The 22,230-nt window shown below is 44.6% G+C and overlaps 1 long non-coding RNA gene across 1 annotated transcript; it reads left to right on the top strand.

The window, feature by feature from the left end:
- The first annotated feature begins 949 nt into the window (after positions 1–949).
- LOC310676016 lies at positions 950–2,700 on the top strand. Its single transcript, XR_014510355.1, has 3 exons — positions 950–1,118; positions 1,958–2,099; positions 2,600–2,700. It is a non-coding gene; the product is annotated as an uncharacterized lncRNA (long non-coding RNA).
- Positions 2,701–22,230: the final 19,530 nt, after the last annotated feature.

The following is a 22,230-nucleotide window of genomic DNA, read 5'->3' as shown; positions in this document are numbered from 1 at the left end:
CTGAGCCTAGGCAGGGCCAAGTCACATGATTGCCAGGCTCATGGTAATCACACCAAATTCCTGAATGTGTCAGCTCATTGTGTGCAGCTGAGCTGGCATATGCAAGGTTAAGCTTTTCATAACCCACTGCAAACTCTCCCCCCCTTTTTTAAAAATGGTATTTGCTGTGTTGCGAAAGCTTAATCCTGTCCATGGCAGAGGCTGTGTTAAATCGTGGGGCACCCATCCCATGACCTCAAACACACACTATTGATCTCTAGCCCTGCCCTGCTTCAAATGGCACCTGATCTGAAGCCTCCTTGCATTCTTCCCGCCACTCGCAAATTCAGGACTTAGATGACCTTTACACAATAGCCATGTAGTTTACACTATCCATACTGGGATAGCATGGATCAGGAAAGAAATACAATCATTTTACGGGGCGGAGCAAAAGGAGTGACAAAGAATGCATGAGATTCTCTATAGGAATCCCGCCCACAACAACACAAGACTTATTGACAGTAGAGGTTTGGCAGGAATCATACCTGCCTTCTTTTAAACATGGCTTAAAAACATTGTTTTTGAAATGTGAATTTACTTTTAACCAACCAGTATTTATTTTGCCGATGTGTTACTGATGTCTTCATTGTCTTAACTTGTATGGTTTATACTGCCTTCATATATATATATATATATATATATATATATATATATATATGAAAGTGTGGTTTAGAAATCTTGCATATAATAGGAATACAAGAGCGTCATCAGTCTGTTTTCATTGGCCTCTTTCCATTGGCCTCTTTCCAATGTTGCAAAGGCAGCGGCGGAGGGAGGTGGCTCTCAGAAAACAGGTGACTGACGGGAGGGAAAGAGGAGGATTTGGGGAGGAGGCAGATGGAACTGTCTGGGAGTAAAGGGGACATTTGGAAGACTGAGAGGGAATATTGGGAGGGGGGGCAGAGGTAGGTGTGTGACAATTGTAGGCTGCCAGTGCTGGAGGAGGAAGAAATCTGGAGAGGTGGAGGAACTCAGGAGGCGGCAGGTGGAGGTGGTTGGGTTAAAGGAGCATTTGCAGTGCTACAGAGGAGCAGAGAGGGGCATCAGAAGGAATGAAGGGGAATATGTGTCAGAGGCAGGTAGGTTCTGGAGAGGGTTGTGTCTTTGATAAATGGCTGAAGGAGGTTTAAAGGAAGAGCTGTAGAAGAGGAGGGGTGTGTTTGTTTGTTTGTTTGTTTGAGTGTGTGTGTGTGTGTGTGTGAGAGAGAGAGAGAGAGAGAGAGAGAGAGAGAGAGAGAGTGTCCCCTGCAGTGAGATTTCATATTTAGGCTAACTGTGGCACCCCCTCTGTGACCCTCTCTCCTCCATATGCTTCCCTGCTTCTATTTTGTAGTCATAGAGAGTGGAAAACCGAATGAGTCACTTCCATGCATGGAAGGGAAGGAGGAACACATTTGACGTAATGCCAAAACGTTGCATATTCATACAGATCCCTATAGGCACATGCTCAATAATTCGTCACTCCTATAATCTCTAAAATCAGGGGAGATGCAGTGGGGGAATATTGCACATACTGATGGATTCATATAGGGCTGTTTTTAAATTGGCTTTTACTGTTGCAATTTCTTTGTGTCTGACTTGCGCAGGAAAACCGTGTCCTATGTTTTTCAAAGACACAGAGATTTGTGCCTTAGTTTATCGGTTGAGTGCAATCACTCCCCTAATTCTCTATGAACACATTCAAGGAGCACAACTGTTTCACATCACATATCATTGCTGGAAGCCTACCATTTAGACCTCTATAAACCAAACACGATGAATATAATGGGCATTCCCGCAGAGCCAAGGTAAAGTAGTTTATATACGTGTGTGTGTGTGTGTGTGTGTGTGACTGTTGAGAAACGCTCCAAAGAGATCATTGAAAAGGGCAGATGAATGCCTGGCATTCTCATTCAATACACCTTTTCCCTGCTTCCAGAAGGCCGCTACCATTTTTTTCACCTAAAGAGCCTCCGATAATGGGGAAAAAAAACTATCTATCAATAGAGAAGTGTGTCTTTGAGCATGCAACACAACTACCAAAGATACAACTGAACTCCTCTGCAAAGTAAAGAGGTCATGTAAGTTAATTATGTCATTTCCTTTCCCATTTAATAAGAAATAAAGTTGCCATGGAGACTGACTAGATATAGAATCCCACTTTCATGACTAAAACAACTATGAGGAGAGAAGTTGGTGGAAGCACACTGCTTGTTTTGCACAATGCAACAAAAAGAGAGAGCAACCTCTAGGACCTTTTTCAGAAGGCACAAAGGAAGACATTGGGGGTGGGGAGACTTTTCAGCACATGCCAGAAGTCTATTATCTCTGGCTATACTCAGTCTTACTGTTTCCAGTCTGGAATGATAAATAGTGGCATACTATCCAAGGCACATGTTTTAAGATGTGGGCAGATATCAGGGTTTCAGCTATTTCTCCATCAAAAAACCCCCTCACCCAGCTAACCAGTTTACGTATTCCCACCTCAGAAATATCTCTTGGCTAGTGTTATGCTGAGATCTGTCCTCCAATTTCACAATGCTTCCATTTTTTTTTTATTCCTAATTCTCATGGCACATAGAATTGTAGAGTTGGAAGGGCACCCGAGGATCATCTAGTCCAACCCCCTGCAATGAAGGAATCTCAACTACATCATACATGACAGATGGCCACGCAGTCACTAGAATCATAGAATCATAGAGTTGGAAGAGACCACAAGGGCCATCGAGTCCAACCCCCTGCCAAGCAGGAAACACCATCAGAGCACTCCTGACATATGGTTGTCAAGCCTCTGCTTAAAGACCTCCAAAGAAGGAGACTCCACCACACTCCTTGGCAGCAAATTCCACTGTCGAACAGCTCTTACTGTCAGGAAGTTCTTCCTAATTTTTAGGTGGAATCTTCTTTCTTGTAGTTTGGATCCATTGCTCCGTGTCCGCTTCTCTGGAGCAGCAGAAAACAACCTTTCTCCCTCCTCTATGTGACATCCTTTTATATATTTGAACAGGGCTATCATATCAGCCCTTAACCTCCTCTTCTCCAGGCTAAACATGCCCAGCTCCCTTAGCCGTTCCTCATAAGGCATCGTTTCCAGGCCTTTGACCATTTTGGTTGCCCTCCTCTGGACACGTTCCAGTTTGTCAGTGTCCTTCTTGAACTGTGGTGCCCAGAACTGGACACAGTACTCCAGGTGAGGTCTGACCAGAGCAGAATACAGTGGCACTATTACTTCCCTTGATCTAGATGCTATACTCCTATTGAGTATACACTGTTTAAAAACCTCCAAGAGTCCACATGACGAACGGCAATATCTTCAGTTACAACATTTGTTGGTGTTTATTTATGGACCATCTGCTTTGAGTGCTTCAGCATCTCCTATATTGTCGGAGGAAATTATTGTATCCTTACAGAAAGTCAAACCCATAACTGTTGTTTATAAATGTTTAATGGACCTTTGAGGAACTTAGAGAGTTGTTGAATAGGGAATTAGAAGTATTACACAGCCTAAACAAAATTTGCCTTAGAATCTTTATCTTTAGGATTGAAATTGGGACTGATCCAGCAGAAATTAATATCATGGGTATAGTGGACTCCACAAGATCTGTATAGAAAGGCACTGTCCATTGCAGATAGATTCTGGACATTAGGGCTGCCATAAGTGGGTGACGCTGTGGTCTAAACCACTGAGCCTCTTGGGCCTGCCGATCAGAAGGTCAGCGGTTCAAATCCCCACTATAGGTTGAGCTCCCATTGCTCTGCCCCAGTTCCTGCCAATCTAGCAGTTCAAAAGCATATCAGTGCAAGAAGATAAATAGCGGGAAGGTAAATGTCATTTAAGGGACGCGGGTGGTGCTGTGGGGTAAACCACAGAGCCTAGGGCTTGCCGATAGAAAGGTTGGTGGTTCGAATCCCTGTGACGGTTTGAGCTCCCATTGCTCGGTCCCTGCTCCTGCCAACCTAGCAGTTCAAAAGCATGCAGTGCAAGTAGATAAATAGGTACTGCTCCGGCGGGAAGGTAAACAGCATTTCTGTGCGCTGCTCTGGTTCGCCAGAAGCGGCTTAGTCATGCTGGCCACATGACCTGGAAGCTCTACGTCGGCTCCCTCGGCCAGTAAAGTGAGATGAGCACCGCAACCCCAGGGTCATCCGCGACTGGATCTAACGGTCAGGGGTCCCTTTACCTTTTAAATGTTGTTTCCGTGTGCTCTGGCTCTTGTCATGGTCCTCCGTGAACCAGAAGCAGTTTAGAGATGCTGGCCACATGATGCATAAAGCCGTCTGTGGACAAACGCTTGGTCTGAAAGCAAGATGAGCGCCACAACCCCATAGTTGCCTTTGACTGGACTTAACCATCAAGGGATCCTTTACCTTTTTACCTTTTACCTTATGTGCGGTCAATTGAAAAACCTTTGGGGTGTCCTGGTTTTTACGTGGCAGGTGTAATGATGAATATGCCTAATGGAGCTACAGGATGAGGGCTAGTCCAGTGATATACTGCATTCTTTTTGGTCTGAAGTGGCTGTCCTTAAGAAATTTGCATTGGTGAAATCCTCAATATTTGCAGACGCTCCTGAACTTTTAAACTATACTCCCACAGTATGGGGTTTAATGGCAGGATAAAAAAGTGGATTTTGCAAGCCCTTATGGCCACTAAGAGACTTATACTTTGAGCCTGGAATGATAAACACCTGTCATCTCTCACACAATGGCCTGAGGAACTCAATGCCTTGGATACATTTGAACATATTTCTTACAGAAATCCACTGGCAAGAGTTTCTATTGGGACACCTGGAGGGCTTTTTATTAACCTTTATGTTTAACCCAAGATGGATGCACTGATTGTTATCGCACCCTTAATGCGAGCCGATGGTGGTGTTGTTATTAGTCTTTCTTTTTCTTCCATTCATTCTCTTTCCTGTTCATTTTTAATCCCTTTCCCCTTTTTCTTCCCCCTTTGTTAAATTTGCAAATAAAAAAAAAATAATAGAAATAAAAAAAACCAAAACAGAAAGAAAATGCAGAGGATTTGGGCGTATGTGCACACTAGAGTAGAGCTCATTTAACTGCGGGCCTTTGACAATAAAGTAATTGAAATTATTTTAATTCTTATCATTCGTGTCATAGAGGGAGTCAAACGTGCTTTTTTCATTAAAATACGTGAATGATTAAATGGACTAATCCATGCATTTTAAAATAAAATTAGTTATTGGTCTGCCAGCGATCTTTGCAAAAAGTTAATAAGAGTGCCAACATTCAATGAGATTAAGATGCAGATTATATTTCTGTTGGTGTAGGGAAAAGATCTAACACCCACTCAGAAGACCCACTGGTTAAATGGAGCTTATTCCCAAACAACTATGCATATGCATAGCAGGGGTAGCCAATGTGGTGCCCTCCATATATTATGAAATTCAATTCCAATCATCCCTAGGTTTCATGGACTGGCTGGGTACAAAGGAGGCACCAACTGGGGAACCCCCAAGGGAACCCTGAGGGGAAGAACGCTCAGACCCATGGGATTGATGGTGGGATGATGATGAGTGGTCAGTGGGAGGAGAGGGAGCAGACTGGGAGGATGAGGTGTCAGAAGCTGAAGAGGTAACAGGGTTTAGTGAGCAGGAGAGGCTGTGGCAGAGAGCAGTCCAGAGGCAGAGGGAAAGTGGAGGCTGGAGAGGAGTGGGGCCAAGAGGCAGAGATCAGGCAGGCTGCTGAAGAAGCCAGGGAGTCTCACCCTCCTGCTGTGACCAGCTCCCCTCCCCTTTGGTCTCCCAGAACACAAAGAGGAATGAAGAGGGCAGAGCAAAGAGAGGCAAAACGAAGGAGCCTCAGGTTACTTGGGAAGGACCTGAGGGAGAAGGAATATAGTTGTGGGAAGGCGGGGACCTTCAGTCCTCGCAACTGCCTCATTGGGACAAGATGTACTGGCAAGAGTTACTGGGCTCCTTAGGCCTGAGCTGTTTTGTTTCATGGAATAAAGAGTTAACTTCGCTGACGCCTTGTGAGTTTTATTACTGACCTGACCCTGGCACCCGACTCTAATGCTAGGGATGATGGGAATCTTAGTTAGCAGCAAATGCTTTTTTCTGGGGGATTGCAGGGGTACACATACCCCTAAACATTTTGTGAATATAATGGAAGAAGTAACCTTTTTTTCTTCTTCTTTAGCACGGTCAACCGTCAGTTCCATTGCTACCCCCGATGGCGGCCTCATTTCCTGTCACGTTGTTTCCTGAGTCTCCGAAGGAAGCGAGCATTTAATGTGTGAAGTAGGCATTGGAATCTAGCATGGTGATTGGTCAGTTTCGTTGTTACCACCTCCGATGGCGGTTTCATTCCCTTTCCCAGTGATTTTCTCTTTCATTGGTCAGCAGTATCTGGAGTATGTAACATTGACTGCCCCTGGTGTACAAGATTATATCCTAAATCTAGGGGTCATCATCATATATTTTAAGACCAATCTAAGTCTTCCATGCTCCTAGAGCTGGAGCCAAACACAATAAAGAGTTGCCAGCTGACTCAGCATAACCTTGAGGTTTGCAGGATGCCAAAAAACAAAAACTGCAAAAAGAAAACCCTGAAGGGGCAGAAAAGAACCCAAACTGTTCTATAATAATAAATGAATTGCATGGAATGTTTGTGTGTGTGTGTAAGAGAGAGAGGGAGGGAGAGAGGGGGAGAGAGAGAGAGAGAGAGAGAGAGAGAGAGAGAGAGATTGCCAACTGGGTGGGAGTGTGGAGCAGAGTGGGATGGTTGGAACAGGAGGACATGCACATAGAGGGTTGGATCCAGAATAAGTCATGTTTAGAGTAGACACATTGAAATAAAAGAGTTAAGCCTTAAGTTGGAACATAGGAAGAGCCTGCTGGATCAGGCCAATAGCTGATCTAGTTCAGCATCTTTTTATCACAGTGGCCGGTCAAATGACTGAGAGAAACCTGCATGCCGGTTTCAAGCAAAAAATCACTCTCCTCTCCTGTGAACTGGTATTCAGAAGCACTGCTTCCTTCAACTGTGGAAGTAAAGCATAGTCTAGTATCCATCAACTGCCCTCTCTTCCCTTCCTTCCTTCCTTCCTTCCTTCCTTCCTTCCTTCATGTATTGTATTGGTAAAGGTAAAGGGACCCCTGACCATTAGGTCCAGTCGTGGATGACTCTGGGGTTGCGGCGCTCATTTCACTTTATTGGCTGAGCGAGCCAGTCATGTGGCCAGCATGACTAAGCTGCTTCTGGCGAACCAGAGCAGCACACGGAAACGCCGTTTACCTTCCCGCTGGAGTGGTACCTATTTATCTACTTGCACTTTGATGTGCTTTTGAACTGCTAGGTTGGCAGGAGCAGGGACCGAGCAACGGGAGCTCACCCTGTCACGGGGATTCGAACCGCCAACCTTCTGATCGGTTTAGACCACAGCGCCACCCGCATCCCATATTGTATTGCAGTGTATTAATACATATACATACACATATGTATAAATAGATAGATACACACATGCACACTAGTCTGTATCCTGCTAGGGGAAACAATATTTGATAACAGACTTTTAGGGGCATTAATTAAGCTGATTTAAATCCAGCTGGCTGAATCTGTTCCGAATGTCATTATATTTGCTTTGAATTAGAAAAAAAAGACAAGATATACTTCCACTGTACACCCTCGTTTCCATTGACAGACAGAGACTTTTTATTTTCTGCGGCTTTTCCTTTTTCTGTTTCCGAAAGCACATGATCATCCAGCTTTGCCCTCCTATTGATAACATTCTGAAGTGGCTGCAATTCTAAGCAGCACACCTGCCGATGCTATGTTTGCTTTTAACTGAAGTCCTGTTAGTCTGCCAGAGATAACATGAACAATTACGGATGCACAAATGGCTTCTTGGGAAAGCTGAAGCTGGGACCAGGCATCGGTTAAAACAACCAAATTAGGTGACCTTGAACAAAGCATTTAGAGGGGAAGTTTCAAAGAGATGCCTTTGAGTGCTTGGTGTGTGTCTCTCTGTGTGTAAATAATTTGGCAGGGCAGCTTAAAATGCTCAGAAAACAAGGTTACTCTTCAAAGCATATCTTGGCCATCTGTCTTTTCTTTCTTTCTTTTTTAAATTGGATCTGTTTTTGGGTTGCTAAATCCATCTGGATACTCAGGCTTTAGTGGACTTTGGAGGCACTGAAATTCAGAGCTGGCTCCTTTCCAAACAGTCTAGGTCTGTTTCTGCTTGTCTGTTTCTCCTGCTGCTACTCTCCTATGCTTTTCAAGGTCATTTCATCAGTTCTCCCTTCTAGCACCTGCAAACTGTGGACACAGTGCAAAAAACTCATCAGCAGGTGTAAAACAATGGAAATCTTCTTACCATTAACTAGAAGGTGTAGCTGACTGGGACACTCATTCTTAGTTGTTCCACGAAAAACAACTTTGGACTCAGCTATGATGATCTGAATTAGAGAATAGATGTTCTCACCCACCCTGAAACTTCCAAAATCCGACATCTGAACAATCAGCTTTCCAAAGAATCATTCAAAACCTGCCATTCAAATAGCAGATCTTCACTTTTATTCAGATTTCCGCTTTGAAAGTGTGCCAGGACCAGCAGCTTCCTCTATTGTGTAACGAAAAGAGCTAAATCCCTTTGAGTTAAATGAGACTTGGAAAGGGGTCAGTTCAGTGAACAGGATGCTGGGTGGTCCAGTTACAGAAACCATCATGTTCACAGCACGACACAAAACTTCACTGACTGCTGCAGGGAACATATGTGAATAGCTGCCATAATGTAATGTGGGCTCATTTCGCAAGGGCAAACTGGCGATTTTCACAAGCTGCTTTTTCTTAACCTCTCCGCTTCATTGTGAAGAAATGGAACGTTACTTAGCTACAGATCTCAAATGACAACCACATTATTTGGCTAATAGAGATATTTTCCCATGGACAAAACTTAACCGTGATCCTATACTTGCTGGGCAAGAAAGGATCTTTTCTAAAATCCCTTTATTGTGGAAAAGTGTCACGTTTGAATAAAAAGAAACGCTGCTGTAGCTATATCCTTTTGTTGCTACAATATCCTCAGTGTAAGATGCAAACATTAAGTTAACACACTTCCACACATAACAGCTGCAGGCAACTGGCCTCACCTCCTCTGTCCCTGCCCCACAGCTGTAATGGAGAATAGGGTTCTTAATAGCTCTGCAGCCAATCATGGCACACAACCAGAAGTATCATCCATGAAACTCTGAGTTTGGCCATCAAGGCATAGGCTATGGAGCTATGGCCCCACTGATGTCCCTAGAATTTAAAACATACTAGCAGAAATTTGGTGACAGCCAACGCTCACAGCTAAAAGGGAGTAGGATGATTGCTAGCACTTGAAGGCTACAGAGTTTCTAACCTTCCTCCATTTATCTGCCTTTTGAAAAGCACCTTGATGAGATGAGCTATAAATAAATTAAACAAACAAACAAACAAAGTGGAAATTGTCCTGGTTCAAATGCACCAGCAGGACCACAGATATAGCATGTTCTAAAGGCAAGATCTTAGGCAATATTAGGCAGTAGCACCAGACAGACAGCCTCACATTTTATGGCACATTAGTGGTGACTTTTATCCTGGAAGCTCTCCAGCCAGTTCCTCTTCTTCAGGAGCAGAGGAAAGGGGAGCTCCGTGCTTGGGAAGTGAGTGTTCCACCTTATAACACTAGCTTCTGTCTGTGTTCATCGCCATATTTCTCAAGCTAGACCTCTGGGTAAACTTACGTCCCAGGATTCCATAAGGAAGGAATGGGCTTTAAACATGGTGTTTTTGTTCATCAACTGCCTCATCTTCCCGGGCAAAAATAAGTCCAGGCCCTTCTTGGACACTTTGAGTTTTGTGAGCCTGGTGTGCACACAGTAACATGCTTCCTGGGTGGGATGTGCAGCAGGTGGGATGAGGGGGGAGACACACACACACACACACACACACACACGAAGAACCTGCTGGATCAGGCCAATGTCCCATCTCATCCTGTTCTCACAGTGGCCACTCAGATGCCTGTGGGAAACCAGAAGCAGAATTTGACCACAAGAAAACTCTCCTTTCCCTCTGGCTTTTCCAGCAGCTGGTATTCAGAAGCATTGTTGCCTCCAACTGGAGGCAGAGCATAGTCATCATGTCTAATTGCTCTCTCCTCCATGAAATTATCCAATACTCTTTTAAAGCCATCTAGGTTGGTGACCATTATTGCTTCCTGTGGGAGCAAGTTCCATAAATTTAACTATGTGCTGCATGAAGAAGTCTTTTGTTTTATCTGTCCTGAATCTTCAACTTCCAGCTTCGCCGGAGAGAGCAGCAGCAGCAGCAGCAGCAGCAAGACTGGGGAGAGGGGGACTTTGGTCTACTAATCTCTTCCCACTGCTCTCCACAACAGCTCAGCCACTTCTATTCAGCCAGGAGCTGCTGATACAATCTCCCTGATGAGGCCTACCAATCTCAAGGAAGTGAAACTTTTTAGACTGTTTTCGTTGTTGCCTCATTTGCGTTTTCAGACCCAGAGACCTCCCCCCTAAATAAATTCACACCTGACTCAAATTTTAGTTTGGTTTTTGGCAGAATTTAGGCCACAACTTTATTGATTACAGAAAGTGAGTGGTTGCATAGGCTCTGGTTCGACTAGCTCCCTGCACTTGCAGGTAGCACTGACCCAGGGTTCCAGCATAGGTCAGCCAAGGGCGAACACCTGGATGGACAAAAAGTCAGGAACAGACTATGTCCGCCACCCAAATGTCCCCCTGGACTCAGGCATGGGCACAACCCCCTCTCAGGGATTGACCAAACCATTTGAGTCCCTGGATTCCTTTAACGAAACACCCTTCACATAGGGAAGACGAGACCGCTCCCCCTTCCCTATCACCTGAACCAGAGTCTATCCGCAACCTTACAAGTTGTGACGATTTGCTACGCGGCAGGCGAAACCCAAATGGCAACAGCCAATCAGCCAAGTGGGGAAATTCCTGCCGTGCCCCTGTCCCAACGACAGATGACACACGACGGCATAGAAAGGTCAAAGCACAATGGCCTAAAAATAGGGAGAGGTGGGCGGGTGTTCTGAATGCACACGCCAAAAGAGGAAGCTCTGGGTCACGTGCATGGGTATAAATAGGTCCCTCAATCCATTTGGACTGCACCCCATTGGCCAGATTGAACCCAACATTGAGGGGCCTACCAATCAGGTGTTGTGGCTAACCAATCTTACCCACCCACAACAGGAGATCGGTCTCCAGGTCTCACCGCAACACGTGCCCTCTTTTAGGGAGGACACGATTTCACGATGTAAACTGCTCAGAGAAACTTTGTGCTGTGCATAAATGTTCCAAATAGATCAATGACTCATTCAGTAAAAGAACTTTGAAAGTGACTGTCTCCCATGCTTTTGAAACCCATGCTTTCAAAAAAGAAATGTCTCACCTGAAAAGGGGCATTGTTTTTATTAAACACACTGATTTCCTTTTGCCTTTTTCATGAACTGCCGAGGACCTCATTCATCTTTATATTCCAGGCAGAGTTTCTCGTGGGTGTAACATTATTATTATTATTTTTTAAATTACTTTGCCTTCAAGGAGACTTGCCAATTCCATGGGACATCTATCAGCATGTGGGTGGAGTTTCAAACAGACAGATGCCTGTGGGAGGATTATCTAGAATACATAGCGATAGAAAGAGACAAACAGGTCATTTTCTTGCTAATGTTGAATGATCTCCTCGCTCAGTCATTTTTGACTGGCAATTCCGCACTCCCTCATGCAAAATTGACAAGCAGACGGCACAGTGGGAGTTGCATTATCGTTTGCTGGATTCTATTTCCTTTGCTCTTATTTAATTCATAAATAACATATTCCCTTTTGCTCAAATGAAGTCTCCATATTTAAAAATTCCTGAATAGTTTAGGATCCCTATGCTGTGTCACAGTGAACATCATTCTGGCGAAGGCAGTCCTAGTTTTTCAGAAAGGCCAAGTATCTTTATAGAAAAGGGAACTCTGGGAAGGGCTGTAGCTCAGTAGTAGAGCATCTGCTTTGCATGCAGAAGGTCCCAGGTGCAATCCCCAGCATCTCCAGGTAGGGCTGGCAAAGATTCTCTGCCTGAAGCCCTGAAGAGATGTTTCCTTCATTACTGAGCCAGATGGACCAATGGACCAACTCATTATAAGGCAGCTTCCTATGTTCCTTATAAGCAATTCAATATCTGCGTCCATCAGCAGGTACAGACAGGGATTCTACCACAAACTACTCTACAGGTGGGTGAGTGGCAGGCTAAAAACTAAATCCTGTGCATGCCTATGGCTGGGTGTAGTAGAGCTGAAATTCAGCATGGGCTAAATTTTCCCCACGGCCAGTCCCCGTGGCCACATTCCCCATGCACATCTTGGTGTGCATGGTAACTTCTAAGAAGGGCTATTGGGAAGACAATACTAGGCCAGTGTGGTGAAGCGGTTAGAGTGTCGAATTAGGACCTGAGAGACCAGGGTTCAAATTCCCACCTGGCCATGAAGCTCAGTGCGTAACCTTGGGCCAGTCACTGCCTCTCAGCCTCACCTACCTCACCGGCTTGTTGTGGGGATTAAATGAGGATGGGGAGAAAGAACCATGTATACCTCCTAGAGCACCTTGGAGGAAAAGTTGGGCTATAAATGCAATAGTTTGATCTTGTATAAGGCTGCTTCCTTTCTTCCACAGCCACCTGCCCATAAGAAGAGCTCTGCTGGATCTAGCCCTTATCTAGACCTGCATCCTGTTTCCCATAGTGACCAACCTACGGGAAGCCCACATGCAGGTCACTAGCAAAAAAGCCCTCTACTGCTGTTTCCTCCTGGCAACTGGTATTCAGTGCCATGCTACGTGTAGTGGAGGACTTTGGACTTTGACATTTTAGTGGTGCCCTGTCTGATGCCTAAATTCCGCGCCCCCTCACTTGTCACTTTCCGTTTTTAGTCATTGTTGCAGCACCCCTTGTGGCACCCTTTCGGCTCAGCGCCCAGTACAGGCTAGCCAGTCCCCTAAATCTGTCTCTGCTACGTATGATACAGGAGGAAATGTATAGTCATAAACCTAGTGACCTTTGATAGCCTTATCTTTTCAGGTTTTCCAGGCAGTACAAAGATATCACAGTGCCTTCACAGTTTGTCTTTCAGTGCTTTCAGTTTTGCCATTTGTTGAACTTGCCACCTTTGCCTTGCATGCTGGTGCTCCAGCTGTCTCCTTGCATGGGTGAATAAAGTGCCACCTCCATATCCTTCCCTATGAGAAAGTGTGTACATCGACATTTTCTCAAAATCATGAAACAGAAGCTCAAATGCTGGCATATTGAGCAATCATATTTATTATTGCTTTCTGATTTCTAAAACCTTCAGCTGACTACGAGAACATGGATTGCAGCTGCTAAGGGAGAGGCTGAAATGCACTTCAAGAGCCAATTCACACATGTTTTGATAACCTTATGAGTAATACGGTAAAACCTCTGGTGATGAAATCATGAGGGTTAGGAATACAGGTATAAACCTGGCTTGCATGAAATGGAGATGATTGTGTAATGACTCACTAACTTGCTGCCAGCTGAGGGAATTATTTTGTGCCTCATTCTCATGTGTTGTGCTTTTTTTTGCTTTTTAAGATCTGCAGTGAGTGAACCATTGCAATATAGTCTCAATAACAGGTCTTAATTAAAGACCAGGATAAGCCCCAGGACCTAGAGATACAGCCAAGAAACCTACTTTTAGTGTTGAGACTAGGTCCTGAAATATGTGGAACACATATTATTATCCGCGGAGTTCCTCTGCTATATGTAGAGTGCATTTAGGAACATAGGAAGCTGCTTCATATCAAGTCAGATCCATCTCTCTCGGTACACCATCTGATAGTAGTTTTCCGGGTTTTCAGGCAGCTCTACCTGTATATGTCATCTGGGACCTTCAGCATGCAAAACAGCTGTTCTGCCACTGAGCTGTGGACCTTGGGTTTTACACAGCACTGCTGTTTTGGTTGTGCAACAGACTTATTTATTAAATTTTTATACTGCCCTTCATTTGTAAATCTCAGGGCAGTTCACAACATAAAACTACAGCAAAGCAATAATACCCCCTCCCACAACACATTTAAAGGTGCTTTGGATGTCAAAGGCCTGGATGAAGAGGAACATTTTTTGCCTGGTGCCTAATGGTGTATAATGAAGGTGTGAGCTGAACTTCCCTGGGGAGAGTGTTCCACAAAAGGGGAGCCACTGCAGAAAAGACCCTTCTTGTGTTGCATCCTCCAGACCTCTTGTGGAGGATTCACACGAAGAAGGGAATCAGAGGATGATCTCAGGCTCTGGGTAGGTTCATATGAAGAGAGGTGGTCCTTCAGTATTGCGGTCCTGAGCCATTTGAATTAGGCCCAGAAACAAATTAGCAGTCAGTGCAGTTGGGCCAGGATCCATGTAATATGCTCAAACTGTCTTGCCCCTAACTGAAGTTTCTGAACCGTTTTCAGAGGCAGCCCTATGTATAATGTGCTGCAATAATCTAACCTATAGGTTACCAGAGTATAGACAACAGTAGTTAGGTTTACCCTGTCCAGATAGGGGTGCAGCTTGGACAACAACTGAAGCTGATGGAAGGCACTCTGACCCACTGAGACCATCTGAGCATCAAGTGACAACAGAGGATCGAGGAGTATCCCCAAGCTATGTACCTACTCCTTCACAGGGAGTGTAACCCCACCAAGAGTAGCAACCTCCCATACATCTGGTCTAGGGAACTGCCCACTAATAATGCCTCAGTACTATCTAGATTGAGCTTCAGTTTACTGGCTCTCATCTAGTCCATTACTGAGTCAAGACAACAGTCCAGCACATCCATTGCCTCACCTGCAGATGTAGCCCACATCCAGCACCTCCATTGGACTGCTTTGCATACATTTATGCACAAGATACCTTTCATTCGATGTCTGTACTGGGCTGAGTAAAATCCATTGCAGCAGACCAGATTCTTTCCATCCTCAATAAGCTTTGGGATCAGGCCAGTTATGAACATTCATAACATTCAGTATCATCATGGTCATAAATTCACTGAACATGTTGAGCATGGGATTTTGAAATGCTGACAACTCAGTCATACCTAAGCTAATTTTCCACATGAATATCCAAACTTCACAGGAGGGCTATTCTACAAGAGCTTGTGACATTTTATTTCCTGATATATCAAAGAAGTGCCTTTTTAATCATGGAAAAATGCTTTCCTCCATTCTTCGGCATATTATTCTTTCCTTCTTGAAGATGGACTTTTGTTTTCAGTCAGGATAACAAGGTCAACAGTAAAGACTCTCCTCCCAGAGGGAGGGGAGTGCTTGTGGACGGGAGCTCCGACCCGCCCACGCAGGGGCGGGAGCCCCTGCCTCCTCCAACTCACCTGGCCGGCGCCACACGCCCAGGAGGCGGCTCCCACCTGGAGCCGCCCACAAGGGGGCGGGCTGAACCCGGAATATATGCTGGCGCCGGCCCCCTCCTCACCCTCTTTCTTCACAGCCGCTTCGGAAGGCTAGGTGTGGCCATCGCCTACGCCTTCGATTTGGGTATTCCGTTAAAGGAATCCGGCGGTCGTGTATTCTGTCCGATGCCTGCTTGGCTGGAGGCCATGGCACGACCCCGGTGACATCAGGGGTGAGCCTATAGTTGGATAGGCATCAACTGGCTCTGTCTACCCCCCTGATGATTCAACCCCTCTGCTGTGGTCATCCAATGCCTAAGCCAATACCTTTTGCATTGCAGTAACCAATAAAGTTGTGGCCTTTTCCTTGCCCATAAACCTTATACCACGCGTCCTTGTGTGTTTATTTCCACCTCACGGGGGTCGGGGGTCCTCGAACCACAAGTTGTAGATTGCATGCAGAAGACTACAGTATCCATCATACAACATCTTCCTTGTTCTCTTGGGCTGATTCACACAAGATCAGACACTGCTTGATTATGTATGAAAAATGAACCAATTCTACTTAGCGATCCCCCTCATCCAATTAAATTGTGCAGGGAAGCATTGTCGGGTCACTCTTCTTAGCATCACCTTTTCTGTCATGTCCTTGTCATTCCATCTGCACACCTCTCACATGTTGTAAGGGTGACTTACGATCTTCTAAATCAAATTGGCTGTTATAGGTTTTACATTCATGAAAATGTTGTGAGATGTTTTCTTTTTTCATTGGTTATCGTCCCTTTGATCACTTTGCCGGACCTTACAGAATCTACTGTCTGGAATACAAGCATGAGTCAAACAGTTGTCACTCACACACAGCCAATGAGGTGAAGTGGTTGGAATTGGGTGGGTGGGTGTGCGATCAGGACTTGTGGCCCTCCAGAAGTTGTTGGGGTCTCATCATTCCTGTCTGTCAGGCTTCGGGGAATTGGCTCTTCCCCGCCCCCAGTATCAGTAGATAAGAAGATCAAATGAAAGGAACATTTTATCAGTTAGAACCTTTAATAACCATAGCGCAAGAACAAAGAACACATCTCTTAGAAATGGCAGTGCTCCCAATTAAGGGACACTTCCCCCTCCATCCCTGTTAATCTACGTCATGTAATCTGAGCTCGTACCCTCTGTGTTTTCTGTTATGACACTTTCTGAGCTCTCTGTGACTTTGGAGAAGTGGGGTGAATGCTATCCAGCGACTGTGAATCTGTTAACTCTCTCTCTTCTGCTAGCTGTTCCTCATCCAGTATTTCCCAGCTTTTGCCTTCTGAACCATGCTCCTCTGCAAACCACTGTTCCAAATCTATTCTGTCCTCCTCCTCCTGGGAAGATTCAGGATCAGGATCAGGGGGAGCAGGGGCTCTCACCATTTTTCTTCAGTGCAGCCCTCCTCAGCACGGTCCCTGACACTGACCATTGGCCAAGCTGGCTGTTGGAAGTACAGGTTCTCCACCTGTAAATGAAGATAAATGATGAAGGCAGGTACCAACAGACACAAAACATGGGCATCATTATTAGATAATTTGGATCAACCTGATAATAATATCCTGCAAATGTTTGAGGATTACAACCTTTTCAGACATAAATGGAATAACTATGTACACACATAAAGACTTTTGAATACCTTAGGCTGCCATTCTTCATACTAACTTGCCTATATTCTTAGGAAAATTGCCAAGAGGAGGAGGCAGATCTGGGGATTAATTTTCTCTCTCCCTTGCACATGTAACATTAAACAAATATGCAAACAAGAATTAAATGAAATCTTTCCCCTTCTGCTAACAAACTGGAACTGTTTAAGGCACTGTAATCACAATTTGAAAACCCACTGACTCTGGAAGGCCTATGTTCTCAGGACCACAGCCATTAAAGCTTTCACACTATTTATTGATTGTTGTTGGTATTGTTATTTTGCTGAAACAATGAAAACCTTCAGTTTTCACGATTTCCAATTCTTGTTACTTATTTCTACCTTAGACACCACTGAACCGAGTGAAGATTCCATTCAGAGCTCCCAGATATGGTGGCAATTATAGCTAGCAGATTTGAGAAGAATAAATATTACACTTGGCTTACAAAAGGGTAAGAGCTGAACTTCCTCGTTCTTGAATAAAATGATCTGAAGGCAGCAAAAGAGCCACTGACATGGCTGACGCCTGTTCACACCCAGGACTGTGTTGTGAGCTCCATCCCAATTCTAGGCATTCATGGGGGGCAGTGGAAAGAAAGAGAACTCCTGTTGGGGGGGGGGCAAAGAAATGTTATGAATGAAGGCTCCACCCTGAGCTTTCCATGCATGCAGATTTTTATGTGGCAGCTCCAAAGTGAAGTCTATAATTTTAAAAACAAACACCTGAGCTATGACAAATGTTTATTTAAACTGCAATTTAATAGATGAAATGTTATAGCGTTTGTGCAGTGTTTTTATATGTTGCCGTATAACAAATGTCAACAAGCATACAAATTCTGATTGTGGGCAAGAGCTGTTAATGTATCCCAAGCAGTAGATATTGCAGGGCAGGTGAATCTTCAATAATGTGTTAGGGATCTTGGGCAGAAATAATATACTTGTTTGTTTGTTTAATGTAAAGGCTGCCTTTCTGGGCAAAGCCCTCTCAAGGATGGCTTATATGAACATAAAACTACAATATTCCTTCCCAACAAAGCTGAGGTCAAAAATAGGTCCCAATCCAGCCCATTCACATAAAACTGAAAAGTATTTTGAAACAGGCAGTAATATAACCATACAATAGTGAGAAATTCAGCCCAGCATAGCTCAGTCAGTAGAGCAGGAGATGCTTTATCTCAGGGTTGTGGGTTTGAGCCCCAAGTTGGGTAAAATATTCCTACATTGCAGGGGGTTGAATTAGATGACCCTCGTGGTCCCTTCCAACTCTATAATTCTGTCTTTCTGTCTTTGCATCTTGGCTAAGAGCAACTTGACACAAATGGGGTTTCAAGACCCATTAAAAGCTAGAATGGGTGGCGCCAGCTATAGATCCATTGGGGGGCAGTTTCACAAATATGGGCCACTACTGAGAACATCCTGTTCCTCTGCGTCTGAAACGTCTGAAGGCTGGAGCTACAAGCAGGGCCTCTGAAACTCATGTCAGAGTCTAGACCGGGGTAGTCAACCTTTTTATACCTACCGCCCACTAATGCATCTTTCTTGATGGTAAAATTTCCTTACCGCCCACCAGTGCTCGATGGAAGGAAGATTCAGCTTGTGCCATAGAACCCCCTACTGCCCACCTAGAATCCTAAAACGCCCACTAGTGGGCGGTAGGGACCAGGTTGACAACCCCTGGTCTAGACAGTTTCACACATGTACAACTTCTCGTGCTCCCGGTGGTGTGCTGTTGCTCCACCTGACCTTCAGCTAGTTGTGTTGTTGTTTATGGGGAGGTAGATAAGAAGGGGGAAATTTGGCATGGTGCAAATGCATCAGCAGGAGTGCTGGGTTGGCTCTGCTTGTGCGCCAGCCCCCCCAAACTTGCTGTCACCTCCTCTCGACCTACCCGTAAGCAGCAATGACACAACTGACTGGAGGACTGAGGAGTGGCAGAACCCCACCCCACTGTCCACCACTCAGTGCCGGATTTACATATAAGCTAAACAAGATATAGCTTAGCGCCCCAGTCTCTTGGGGACCCTAAAAAAATTTAAAGGAAAAAAACTGGATGTACATTTCCAAAATATAAGATAAAAACCAAATAAAATAAAACCTACATACAGCAACAGCGTTTTGTGTTGTAAGTAATGGGCCCCGCCTGCTAGCCTGCTCCCTAATATATCACTGGTTTGCTCATTTCTATATATAGGGTGCCTACATTCTGCATGGACTGGTTGCATGGCAACATGTAGCATGCAGCTGCAGACTCCAGTGCAGCACAGTTGAATGTAGTTCAAGCTGTTGTACCTGTTATTTAATATTAAAGAGTGCTTGTAGACTGATAACATATTTTGTTATGTGCAAATGGCTTTAGATACCTATTAGGTCCATAAATTAGGTCGGCAGTTTGAATCCCCACAACAGGGTGAGCTCCCGTCGCTCGGTCCCAGCTCCTGCCAACCTAGCAGTTCGAAAGCACGTCAAAGTGCAAGTAGATAAATAGGTACCGCTCCGGCGGGAAGGTAAACGGCGTTTCCATGCACTGCTCTGGTTTTGCCAGAAGCGGCTTAATCATGCTGGCCACATGACCTGGAAAAACTGTCTGTGGACAAACATCGGCTTCCTTGGCCAGTAAATGAGTGCCGCAACCCCAGAGTCGTTCGCGACTGGACTTAACTGTCAGGGGTCCTTTACCTTTAGGTCCATAAATTACCAAATAGCATATATTCAACACAGAAAACAGCGACAATTTGTTGTTGACAAAGGACAGCTGGACATATAAAGGGCCCCATTACCTTCAGTAGCTTAGGGCCTCATCAAACCTAAATCCGGCCCTGCACCACTATCTTCTAGCTTCCCAGGATCATCACTCTGCAGTGCAGAAGACACACAGAAGCAGCTGATTCAAACAACGCAGTAAGCCTGCACGATACCTCACAAACATGCAGGCTGCCAGGCAGCAGCTTGCAGCAACCTTGATCTTCCCCCCTCTTTAATGCTTTGTTGTGCTGCGTGAAGGTTTAACTTGGCGTGTTATCCAAACCAGGACATGTGGTTAAGCACTTCCGTCACTAAATATAAGCTGTAGCCAAGAACATATCCTGATCCTTATAATCCGGAATGGGGAAGTTCAACAGGCAAAATATGCTTCTATTATCTGAATAAGGTGAGGCTGTGAAGGTGCTGAATCAGTGCCTGGGGATAGTAATGGGCAGGATGGAGGTCAGTAAACTGAAAGAGAATCCTGACAAGATAGAGATGCTGTTGGTGGGTGATTCTCAAGCCTGGGACTCGGGGGAATGGCCTGTTCTCAATGGAGTCATGCTCCTCCTGAAGCTCAAGGGTGGTCTTAGATCCTGCTCTGTCACTTGATGCCAAGGTCTCATGAGGCGTGTGGACTGTCTACTTCCAGCTGGTTCTGCAGCTACACCTGTTCCTGGTTCAATATAGCCTTGCCACAGAATCACACATTGCAATGGACTACCCTTGAAGATCTGGAGACCCCAACTAGTGCAGAATGTGGCCCCTGGAGTTTTGACTGGTGCATCTTTGCAAAGTCATAAAAAAATTCTGAAGGAGCTATGCTGCCTTTACTTAAGTTGCCTGACCCAATTCAAGGAGCTGCTGTTAAAATATGGGACCCAGATATTTTCAGGAGTGGCTCTCAGTCTGTCAGCATGTCTGGGTCCTAAAATCAGCAGGACTGGGATTTGTTGCAACCCCACAGGCTAGTGTTATGGTACGGGGCCTTCTCTGCAGTGGCACCCTGCTTATGGAATTCTCTCTTCTTGGAGGTACAACTGGGCTCTTGAGGGAAATTGATTATTTTGTCAAGGTTCAAGATAATGAAGATCTCTGCTGTTGTCTTTAGTCGTCTTATGTAGTGTTTTGTATATATATAGTGTAACATTGTGGTTTTAATGTATAACAGGTAAACAAGCAAATCTTGATCTTAGCTGGTAAAGGATGATTTAAAAATGGAACCAATAAATAGTAAAATAAATTGCAACAAATAAAATATAGGAGGTTGGTACTAAAGCAGCCCTATATCTAAAACATGGTAACATAGAATACGTTCCAGTGGGTCTGTTATTTAAATGTCTGTCCCACATGAATCTATGGCTAGAAATGGAGCAAAGTCACATAGCTTTTAGGATGAATATAACCTATAAAACCCAAGATATTGAATGAATAAATCCTGGATCTTTGGTGGCAGAAATTGTTTTCATACTTTCTGTTCTCAGTAGTACCATAAAATAAAGAAATGTAAGACAAATTGCTTTGGGATTTCTCCTTTGTTAACGTCACTCCCTATAATAGCAAAGTGGATATTATGCATGGAGACTGTATGTCTCCTAGGTGAGGGCAGGAGAAGGTGCCCCCAAAATAATCCTAGAAGAATATAGGAACTCCTGCCTCTGAAAACCTTAACTGTCAGATATGTGCATGGTTTGTGCACATTGCCTTGGAGGGTCTGCAATGCATTGTGAAAGCTTTTGGCTATAGACAATACAGTGGTACCTTGGGTTACATACACTTCAGGTTACATACGCTTCAGGTTACAGACTCAGCTAACCCAGAAATGGTACCTCAGGTTAAGAATTTTGCTTCAGGATGAGAGCAGAAATCGTGCTCCAGCGACACGGCAGCAGTGGGAGGCCCCATTAGCTAAAGTGGTGCTTCAGGTTAAGAACAGTTTCAGGTTAAGAACAGACCTCCAGAACAAATTAAGTACTTAACCCGAGGTACCACTGTAAATTGAATTGATTGATTGAATAGAAATGCACCAGGACTTTGGTGGGGTGGGTGTGCCCACCCCCAGCTCTCTTGCCATGCTTTCCCCCCTCCTGCCACGGCACACAGATGGATGAATCCGTCTATTTCTAGTCTGTGTCACCTTTGCGATTGTTCGCCCATAAGTCATCTCATCTCATTTCTGCACCAGCCTGTGAATTATCTTTAAAAGAAAAACCCACACAAAACTCACATTTAAATACTTTAAGAAATATGGGTTTGAGTATTATTTTCAACGTATTTTTTCCTCTCAAAACATGTATTTTTAAACATGTGTTGTTTCAAAATGAAAAGGCAAACACATCATTTGTTGTGATTAAACTGTTGGAAGTGTTGTGATAGTTGGGTA

Source organism: Podarcis tiliguerta (genome assembly GCF_965153285.1).
Source record: "Podarcis tiliguerta genome assembly, chromosome: 4".
NCBI classification, from domain to species: Eukaryota; Metazoa; Chordata; class Lepidosauria; order Squamata; family Lacertidae; genus Podarcis; species Podarcis tiliguerta.
Note: the sequence above shows the minus strand (reverse complement) of the source record. Positions and strands in the feature narration are given on the sequence as shown.